Source organism: Ascaphus truei, chromosome 5, assembly GCF_040206685.1.
Source record: "Ascaphus truei isolate aAscTru1 chromosome 5, aAscTru1.hap1, whole genome shotgun sequence".
Lineage (NCBI taxonomy): Eukaryota > Metazoa > Chordata > Amphibia > Anura > Ascaphidae > Ascaphus > Ascaphus truei.
In genome coordinates, this window is record NC_134487.1 from 39,793,364 (window position 1) to 39,805,213 (window position 11,850).

An 11,850-nucleotide genomic window follows, 5' to 3' on the forward strand; every position below is an offset into this window, starting at 1 on the left:
AACTCTCCACTCCTGAACCTGGCTACGCACACCGACGATCCGCAACTCTCCACTCCTGAACCTGGCTACGCACACCGACTATCCGCAACTCTCCACTCCTGAACCTGGCTACGCACACCGACTATCCGCAACTCTCCACTCCTGAACCTGGCTACGCACACCGACTATCCGCAACTCTCCACTCCTGAACCTGGCTACGCACACCGACTATCCGCAATTCTCCACTCCTGAACCTGGCTACGCACACCGACTATCCGCAACTCTCCACTCCTGAACCTGGCTACGCACACCGACGATCCACAACTCTCCACTCCTGAACCTGGCTACGCACACCGACGATCCACAACTCTCCACTCCTGAACCTGGCTACGCACACCGACTATCCGCAACTCTCCACTCCTGAACCTGGCTACGCACACCGACTATCCGCAACTCTCCACTCCTGAACCTGGCTACGCACACCGACTATCTGCAACTCTCCTCTCCTGAACCTGGCTACGCACACCGACGATCCGCAACTCTCCACTCCTGAACCTGGCTACGCACACCGACGATCCACAACTCTCCACTCCTGAACCTGGCTACGCACACCGACGATCCACAACTCTCCACTCCTGAACCTGGCTACGCACACCGACTATCCGCAACTCTCCACTCCTGAACCTGGCTACGCACACCGACTATCCGCAACTCTCCACTCCTGAACCTGGCTACGCACACCGACTATCCGCAACTCTCCACTCCTGAACCTGGCTACGCACACCGACTATCTGCAACTCTCCTCTCCTGAACCTGGCTACGCACACCGACGATCCGCAACTCTCCACTCCTGAACCTGGCTACGCACACCGACTATCCGCAACTCTCCACTCCTGAACCTGGCTACGCACACCGACTATCCGCAACTCTCCACTCCTGAACCTGGCAAGTACCTCAACCATTCTAATATCTATAATCCTGACCTGAACGACTACTCTACAATCTAGGCGCGCCCGCGTGGCTGTGGGTCAGCGTATCTCAATTCCCTGCCTCAGCACCGCGGTCGCGCTTCATTTGTGGTGAGCTACTTGTTACACACGATGCTATATATGCTTTTTGTTTCTTTAGGAAATGTAATATCTTTCTGCGTTTGATGGGGTTATTGAGCCCTTTGAAATTCCATATTATTTTTTGTGTAGGCATATTATGTGTTCTTTGTTCTTTTCCTGGCTTCTGTTCCTTTTCGATATCTGAAAATCCTCTCTTTTTTACTTGTTTCCAACACTAATTTTATTCAACCAACTTTTTAACATAATCTGAACTATTAACTTTTAACTATTAACTTCTATCTTTTTTTATCTCTTTTGGACTTTACTTTTTTCCAGAGGAGTGGGTTTTTTTTTGCCACCCTATGCACTAGGTGGCTCTCCTTGCATATTCCCCTTTTAGACCGCGTCACTCCTTTGGGCTATTATATACTTACTATTGTCTTTCTTATGCATGTATAGATATATTTTGGCCCTTTTTTGGATGTCCTGCCTCTGTTCTTAATTTGTAGTTTAGGTTTTGCTCCTGTTTCCTATTGTCCGTTGTCCCCTCGTCTCCTATTGTTTTTGTGTTGTGAAGCTCTTTCCCCCCTCCCCTGATATGGCTTTCCCATGTTTCCACTCTCCTCTCTGTCCCCTTGGTGCGTCTAATGGGTCCAGTTTGTAATATCCCACTGTATGTCTTGATCATAGTGTTTGTATATTTGTTTACCTGTGTACCTCTTGCCATGGGTTTGTGTTCTCGTTAGTGTCCCACTTGGGAACCTGTCATGTTCTCGGTACTTGGTCATTCTTGCAGTTAGGGAGAGGTTTTAGTTGTCTTGGCTTGCGATGCTTCATAGCGAAATCCGAGAGAAGAACACATAACCCTCTGAGGCTATTATTCTTCTGGGGCTGTCTTCTCACCCCTCCATCGCCTCCCCCCCCCTCTCTTAATTCCCTAAGCTCCCTTCAATTTTAGGTTCTGTATGTATTTGGGGTGTCGGAGTTCCCCCCCCCCCCCTCCTCTATATTCAAAGGGAAGCTCTTAGTTTATGTATAGGCTGTTCAAGTTTGTGGATTGTCCTGCAAAGACTTATGGTGGGAGCCCATGAAGGGGTAGATGTCTCTGGCCATGTATCTTGTAGCTGCCATTATGTTTCTCGTTCTCTCATCAATTTTTATTTTATTTTTTTAAACTGCTTGTGTTTGATGTAGGGGATCACTGGTGTTGGGTTAACTACAATCGGGCAAATCGGACATCTGGGTAATGCTTAGGTTTCCTTTTTCAGTGTTGATCCCCGCTTGCTCCGTGTCGTTCCTCTTCTGCTCCTCTGGCTGATGCCATCTTTGCCACGAACTTCTCCGCCCGATCGTGGGATGTAAAAGTCTTTATTCCTGTGTCCATAAATATTTTCAGGGTTGCTGGACAGGTCAGGGCACATTTCCGTTTTTGCTTAAAGAGAGTGGTACAGGCTGAATTTTCTCCTTTTTTGTGAAACTGTGACTGAGTAGTCCTGGAAAATTGTGATCCGCTTGGCGTCATATATCAGTTGGTCTGATTCCTTGAAGGCTTTGACGATCTTCATCTTGTCATTGAAAGTCAGGATCTTTGCTATTATGGGTCTAGGTTTATTTTCTTGGTCTTGTCTTGTGGCGCCCATTCTGTGTACTCTTTCTACCATTATTGAGTGGTCTGCTGTAAATCCTATGTGCTCTGGCAGCCATTTTTCCCAAAATTCTGGTTCTGTTTTACGCATTCCGGCACCCCAATAATTCTGAAATTGTTACGTCTGGACCTGTTTTCAAGGTCATCCAGTTTTTCCTCTAATATACTAACATACTGTTTTTTTCTCAGTTCTTCCACTGCTTGGTGTGACATTTCATCCTCAACAGAACTGATTCTTGCCTCTGCCTCTTCAACCCTGGAGGTGTGTGTGGTAAGTTCATTTTTTAGCTCACCTATGGACATTTTTATCTTAGTGTTTTGCTCTATTTGTGGAAGGAGCTCCCTGGCTACAGTTTTAGCAATCCTGTCGTGATCTGACCTTAAATGTGGCTGGTTATCTGCTGCCTCTCTCTGCACAAGTTCCCCTGGATCTGCCTTTTGTCCATCGGCCATTTTGGATGCCTCTCTTCTTTTCTCTTACTTGTCCTGCCTCTGTTGTTGTTTCGGAGCCATCTGATGGTACCTGGAGAGAAATTTCTCCATGCACCGGTGCCGCTTGGTGAGCGGAGTATGCCTTTAAGTTTTGAGAGGTTTTTTTGAAGTGAAACTTCTTTAGTGGCACCTATTCTGATGGGGCAAAACTGGAAAATGTAGACGAAATGTGAAACGGAAGTGACATCACCACTCCCCCCCGCTCCCCGCACACAGCCGCTCACTATCGCCGCCGGCGCAGCTCCTAACGGCCGCCGTTCCCTGTCCGCTGCCATGCCGCGCATGCCCAGTTGTGATGGCGCCGCGCACAGAAGCAGCTTGCAGCAGCTCCATTCCCCCCCACACACAAGTTAAGGGACCCGTGAGGTCACCCACAGCTCCTCCTGACATGCCCCTAAGTCAATATGTCCCTGTATTTACAGAGAGCCCCCTCCTGTCACTGTGGAGGTACCGCTGCTCCATGGTTACCAGCTCCACTGACTCATCCAATCACCGCGGGAGGAGTGGGGAGGCGCAGCCGCTATCTGCCCCCAGCGGGTGCAGGCCCAGCAGCACACTGACCTGGATCTCCTGGTAGTGCTCCTGCAACTCTTCCCACTCCCGCACGCAGTCGCGCAGCGCCAGCGAGCTCATGGCAGCTGTGGTAGACGAGGCCCCCGCTTTGCCCTCCAGCGCCCGGCAGACACGGGCACTTCCTGGTTAGCATGTGCGGACAATGGGAGTCTGGCCCTTCGGGGCTCGCGCGGGGTGAAATTTGCTGATGACTTCCTGTGAGGGACCCAGGGCCGCCCGCCTGCTCTTCCGCGTGACTCCTCCCACCCTCCACCACCACAGCGCCCGGTCCTACCCTCCCTCCAGTCACCGGTGTGGGAACAAGCACCTCCTCCCACGCGTGGCATCCCCGCTCCCACTGATCAGTACCGGCACCTCCTCGGGCTGCGGTCCGAAGCTGCTCGCCACCTCGGTCCGGCCGACATTGACTGACACACATACACAAACACACATACACACACTGACTGACACACATACACACTGACTCACACACACACATACACACTGACTTACACACACACTGACTGACACACACACACTGACTGACACACACACACTGACTGACACACACACTCTGACTGACACACACACATACACATACATTGACTGACTGACACATACACTGACTGACACACATACACATACACTGACTGACACACATACATACACTGACTGACACACATACACATACACATACACTGACTGACACACATACACATACACTGACTGACACACATACACTGATACATACACTGACTGACACACACACACCCCAGTGATGCGCCGAACGCCGCCCCCGACTGATGTGCCTATCCCCCCCCCCCTCCAGTGAGCTGCCGAGCACCTCCCATGTCCCATACCTCCGCTGGGGGGCTGGCTGCAGCAGGAAACGCAGCCCGCAGTTCCGCCGGGGGGAGGAGACTCAGACAGAGTCCCCCGTGTCCGCAGCTCCACCGGAGTGGGGGGAGGACACAGAGAGAGACATACACACCACGAATTCAGTTACTATAAATATAGACGTGCAAATAGCTAAAACATGCGGTCAAACTTTTGTGTTTTGGAAGTTAAATTTTGTTGTGATTTTTAATTAAAAACATCTCCATCACAAATACAATTTCTGTGAGAAAAAACAAAGAAGTTTCACTTACTATGCGCGTGCTCAGCACACACAGCTTTTTTTTTTACTTCGTTATGGCGCAGTTACTGCGATTATCCCTGGCGGACCAGCGAAACTGTTAGCGGTGCATCTTCACTGCCTTGGCTCCATACTGGAAGTCCGGGGATTTTTGGGGAGGGAAATCCTTAATTTTTCATCTCTCGGTAATACATTTCAATGCTTTTTTATTGGCGCCCAACGCCGGTCCTCCCGCAGCCACCGGCATTAGAGGCACGCAGTAGAAGCGTGAGAGAGGCCAGCAACAGCGTGGGAGAGATACCATCGCCAAGGTAAGTGTAAGAATGTATTTGGGGGAATGGGTAGTGTAAGAATGTATTGGGAGAAGGGGTAATGTAAGAATGTATTTGGGGTGTAGTGTAAGAATGTATTGGGGGAAGGGGTAGTGTAAGAATGTATTTGGAGGGGTAGTGTAAGCATGTATTTGGGGGGTAGTGCAAGTATGTATTTGGGGAGTAAGGTAAGTATGTATTTGGGGAGTAAGGTAAGTATGTATTTGGGGATTAAGGTAAGTATGTATTTGGGGGGTAATGTAAGTATATATTTGGGGGTAATATAAGTAATAATTTGAGGGTAATGTAAGTATATATTTGGGGGTAATATAAGTATATATTTGGGGGTAATGTAAGTATATATTTGGGGGTAATGTAAGTATATATTTGGGGGTAATGTAAGTATGTATTGGGGGTAGTGCAAGTATGTATTGGGGGCAGTGTAAGTGTGTATTAAGGGGGCAATGAAAGTATGTATAAGGAGGGTAGTGTAAGTATGTATTTGGGGGGTAGTGTGAGAATGTATTTTGTGAGAATATTGTGTGGGTATTGTTGAGGGGGGGTAATTTTTTTGGAGGGAATTGTATGAGTATTGGAGGGAAGTGTGTGTGTGTGTGTGTGTGTGTGTGTGTGTGTGTGTGTGTGTGTGTGTGTGTGTGTGTGTGTGTGTGTGTGTGTGTGTGTGTGTGTGTGTGTGTGAGACCAGGGAGGGAGGAGGGACTGAGTGTGAGGAGGGAGCGGAATTGAGTGATAGCGGGGGTGGAAGGGGAGTGAGAGGGGTGTAAAAGGGAGTGAGGAAGAGAAAGGGGTTAGTGCGGAAGAGAGGGGGTAAGAATGAGATAGGGGAGGAAAATACATGGGGGGAGAGTGAGAGGGGTGTAGGTGGGAGTGATGAAGAGAGAGTGAGGTGAGGAAGAGAGGGAGTAAGAGTGAGATGGGGGAGAGAAATACATGGGTTGAGGGAGGAATAGAGGCGGGAGCTTGCAAAACCGTCAACACAGGAGGGGATCACAAGACCGCCAACACATGGGGTGGGGGGCAGTCAAAACTGTAGTTCTGAGTCCTGGGAAATCTGTGAGCAGCACTGAGTGTGGGGGTTGGAGTTGTGGGTAATTGGGGCTAGTGTGAATGGATGATGTGGAGTGAGTCTGTCAGAATGTAGTAAGGGAAGGAGGTTGGTGAGCGCCAGTTTAAAAATATATATATATTTTGTCAAAACAAATAAAATATTATTTCCCCAAAACTTGTTTGCTGTGTGTTTATTACCATGTAAGGTACATAAGTGTTCTAAAGGTGGTAGGGTGGTGTTGTGTAGCTGGGGAATAAAAAGCAAACATTTGGGGAGGGGAGAGGTTGCATTACAAGTGTTAACTAGTATTAATCCAATAGTGTTAAACTAACCCCTGTAATGTTTCCATGCCCAGCTACAATCACTATTGTACAATATTTACGTTGCAGTTAAATAAACTACTACAGTATCTTACCTCATGTGATTAATATTTCTTATTCAACCACCACTATCTGTTTTTTGTGGTACACAAACAGTACAGTGCTGAGCTCTCTCCCTCCCATTCCCCACACAAACACAATAGTAAGTCAAGTAATGTCTGTTAAATGAGAATAGGAGAAAGAGTTAGGTGCAGTCACTGGATTAATGTAACTGCCTCAGGCGCACAGAGATCATCCCCCACTGTGGAGACCTATACTACAGGACACATCCTCCTAAAACAAGAAGGAGCCGGTGCTCCAGAGGTCTTCATACCAAAAAAAAGAATTTTAATCCGCACAGATCAACGTTTCGGTCAAACACACTGACCGTTGTCACGATAAAGTGGTGTGCATACAATGTTCCTTATACTGTACCTGTGTCTAAAGTGAACTGTTTTACATGATACAGGTGAAAGGGGAGTGACTAATAATAGTGACATCATAATAGTAACATCATCAAGTTCCGTGGATGTATTTAAGATCACCACAATAAACACAGTGATAAAGTTAACCCTATACACTTTAACCCTGTAAAAGATACCTGATTGCAAGCTGCATCAATCATGAACACCACCATCCTCATAAGAATAACGTGAAAAAATGCACGTGACCTAAAAACAAACAGCTTAAAAAACTGACTGCATAACATACTTAAATATCCACATCTTTATTATACCCAATGGAGCGCACTTTGCCCCACCCCCTGGGAGATGTGGGGCTACGGTGTGTGTGGTGCGGTGTGATACCTGTGGCTCCCAGGAAACCTGAGCCTCCGCTGCTGGGAACCTGGGGTGTACCTGAGTTGATGATCGGTAGCGCCTCCACCTGTACGGGATTCTACTGTGTGGAATTACCCCATTACAGGAACCCCATGCAATAAACCACACGTGTATAGGTATAACAGTTTTGCTGCACAGCCTAACAATACTAACACTCCAAAACATACAAGCCTCGCATGGCCGTACCCCTTCACCGTGCTCCCTTGCACCATGTCCTCACCCTCACTGGGTGTACCTCCCCAAGTACTAGGGTGCCTCTGAGCACACAACACCCTGGTGTCCATAGATTCACTCACCCTCCCACGTGTGTATGACAGTGATGCCCCACTAGCCCGTGTATGGTTGGTGCACTTGGTGAGATGAGGTACCTGCCGGGTCTGTCCACACACGGGCGCGCAGATGATGCCAATGGGATCCAAAGATCCGGTGATGAACCGCAACGCCTCTGCCTTTATGGTGGGTGGGTCCCTCGTGGATGGTACCACCTTTAAAAGTCTCTGTAGCACAGATGGATGATCTGGTGCCAGGTCACCCTGATCCAGGATGCAGCCGCGTCCTGGCTTTGTCCCTATTGTTCTGGTTCTACAGGGGCAGTGTCCTTATCTATGGGCCTGTCCCTGCAGCAACCACAAGCTACACAGGAGAGCTGGGGACAAGGGGGTCTCTGGCCTAGTGCGTGTGCCACAGACACCTGCACATACACAACCTACCCTATCTGCATCCCAGCTCCGACTGGTGTGGTCCCTGGTGTGCCAAATGTATCTTCCCTGCAGAAGACAGTCTCAGTGCCCTATTGGCTCTTGCGTGACATGTGTTCCTGGCCCCAGTGCATCCTGTGGGCTGTAGTTCTCCTCAGAGCCCTCTGCTGCAATGGCCGCCGCTCTTGCGCTATCACTGCGCATGCACGAGTTCTGCATTAGCTGCCACACCTCCGGTCCCATCTGCGCATGCGTGCACAATTAAGGATGGCGCCCCCGCTAGCCGGGTGCGCCACGAGCTCCCGGCGACAGGCTCGCCTTCCGGCACGTCTCCCCACCTGACCACAGCCTTCCATGCTACCGCGAAGGTAAAGGGAATAGAAAAGGGGACCCAGGGGGGAACCTAACTACACCAATATATGAAAAAACATACTATACATGAAAAAACATACCAAATATGAACAAACATAGCATAAACATAGCATAGCACTGTGTCACCATTGTTGCTATATATACAATTACATAACACAAAAAAAGACAAAAGCGCAAACGCACATAGTGAAGTTTGTAAAAATATGGGTGTATATTATTTAGGGTATAATATCTGCGTACATCAGATTAGTTGGTATTAGACATTTCATGTACAATACATGAGTTTACCACACGCCGCACTGCCGCCTCCAGGTCTCAGATGTTCAATCTCACAGCATCCAGGACAGGTTATCACAGCTGTAGCATGGAACCTCCGCTGCGCTGCTGCCTTCCGATCGATATTCTTCCCCACTCGCTGCCGTCACCACCGCTCACTCCTGGGATCTACCTCCGACCGCCACTGTACCTCGGAGCAGTGTGCTGATGGATCACGTGTCCCGCGGGGTTTTGCGACTGACCGCAAAGGGAGGTTGGGGCGTAAAGCGTGAGGGTAGCTTTGCTGCAGTTTGCCGAGTGCAGTTTTTGGCATGAAATCAGTTCAATGCAGATATACCACACAGAGTGTGGGGATACAGTTCTAGGGCTATTAAAAACCTTATCCTATATACAATTACATGTAGGGGAGGTACAGCGATGTAAACTCTTCAACTGTCCAGTATTGAAAAAATAATAAGAAGAAATTATTTAGAGGGAACAGCAATGATTCTAAAGAGAAACGTAATCCTTAAAGCAACAGTTTAATCACAAACAGACCATATTGAAGGGGCCATATTTAATAAGGCCATATGTGAAAAAGAGAGAAGTACTAATGTCTAGTGTCCACATTTAATTGATGTATCCACTATCCTTCATATAAAATATATCCTAAGCACTGAACACTGCTCTTATTGAGCTCAAGCCTCCACATTGATTACCTGAATATATATTTTTTGTATAGGTTCCATTTTGTGCTTATAGGAATCAAAGTGGATTGTGACACGATAACCGTACTTTAGGCCAGTCTTATGCTGTGTCATCTGTTCGCCTTAGACTTTCATCTTGAAAAAGTACCTTAAGTCATGAAGCCTTATAAAAAGAGTAACGGACAGTAGCTAAATATTATCAAAACATTGTTTCCACAGGACTCACATAATTGGTTTATTCTAATAGTGTTTAGTACCTTAAATCACGTTACCATAAAGGTCAATACTATACATCATGCATATCCCTCTTGACCAGTGATGTCAAAATAGATTGTGACACCATAACCATAGTTTATGGCAGTCTCATGCTGTGCCATCTGTTCGCTTTAGACTTTCATCTTGAAGGACTTTAAGTCACAAAGCTCTAAAAAAAAAAAAAAAGAGTATCGACAGTACCTAAATGTTATAAAACAATTCTGTTTCCACAGGACTCACATACTGTAATTGGTATATTCTTTTAATCTTTAGTACCTTGAATCACGTGAACGCAACGGTAATCCCGGACAATTCTTTGCATCATACATATCCTTCTTGACTAATGGCATTCACATTGCTATATCTTCCCTGACTCCCCAGGTTCAGATTATTACTGTGCATTACACCACCATCAACGTGAAAAAAGAAAAAGTAGTAATCCTGACTGTAAAGGCATAATACCTAACATTCAATAATGAGCTAGTAAATATTATTTAATGTGACAGTTGGTTAATAAGTATATAGGGATCCTGACCTACAGACTAAATCATACACTTGTAGCATTCAATAGCACCTTGGATGCCCAACTATCACAAAAAACGATGCAATCTAAATTCTTAATTTAACCCTGTGGGGCACCGGTATCCAATCTGAATATCCATATTTCCTCACTTTGTAAGAGGAGACGTTTAACATCCCTCCCACCTCTACTCGGGCAGTCACATGCTCAAAACAAGTAGAAATAATCAAAATAGTGAAAATGCTGAAACATCCAAAAATAAACAGTCCCAATATTTGCAATTCCCTTGACATACTGAATCAGTGGCATTGTAGATGTAGTAAATATTCAATAAGAGTTCCTTACTTTATCCGGGTGCATCCTTCCGTTGTTTGTACAACAAACGGTGATCAGAAGAAATAATTATGTGCACTCTGTAAGGGTTCCAGTCCAGGCTTTGGCTGGATCCCCCCCTTACCTGGCTGCTGTGGACATTTTGATTACTGGCAGCCTGCTATATTGGCTGCACCTGTTCAAGGGCTTAAATAGCAGCCAGTGACTTCCAGCTCCTGTCTGAGCATTGTATATCTCTCCCTTTGTTCCTAGCCACCTTGGGTTCTAGTAGCTGAGCCTTCCTTGTTCGTGAGCCTTCCCTGCTCCTGAGGCTAGCCTGTTGCTGAGCCCTCCTTGTTCGTGAGCCATCCCTGTGGCTTCCCTGCTCCGGAGGCTAGCCTGTTCATTTGGAATCCCTGTTACTGACCCCGGACCGTGACCCTGACCTCGCTGTCTGCTACCTGCCCTGACCCTTTGCCTGTTGCCTGTACTTTACACCACTGCCGCCAGCCTTGAGCTCCTGCCTGCTTACCTACTACGGATACTCTAACAGGACTCTGTCCCTGGGCTCTGGTCGGTTAATTTGCATCCCTACCTCAGCCCTGCGGGTCAACTTCCTGATTGGAGACAAGCACTGTCACACACTCACTGGATTTATATAACTGCCTGAGGTGGACAGCGATCATCCCCCGCTTGGGAGACCTATACTACAGGACACATCCTCCTAAAACAAGAAGGATCCGGCACTCCACAGGTCTTCATACAAAATAAGAATTTAAATCCACACAGATCAACGTTTCGGTCAAACACACTGACTTTTGTTAAGATAAAGTGGTGTGCATACAATGCTCCTCATATCTGTGTCTAAAGTGAACTGTTTTACATCGTCTTAGTCCCTTGAGAAATTGGTGCTTAGAGTGTCAGAATTGCATGACTTGTCGCAGTGGATTAACTGAGGGGACACAGTTTAAGCATCTGCACACAGGAAAGACGATAGCGATAAAGCAACATAATTAATACGTGTTCTACATCTTCAGTAATATATCTAATTACATGTCAGTACAGCTTGGTGTAATGTGGGCAAGACAGACAGAGCATTTAAAGAAAGGATGAACGAACATTGTTCGAGTAAACATATTTAGAGAATTCTCATCATCTTTCCACAACATGATGATGTCATCTATGTAACCTTTCCATTTGTGGATGTTGGACCAGTAGGGATTTACATTAAGAATGTATTTGACTTCAAAGTCTGCCATAAAGAGATTACCATAGGTGGGTCCCATGTTGGTACCAATAGT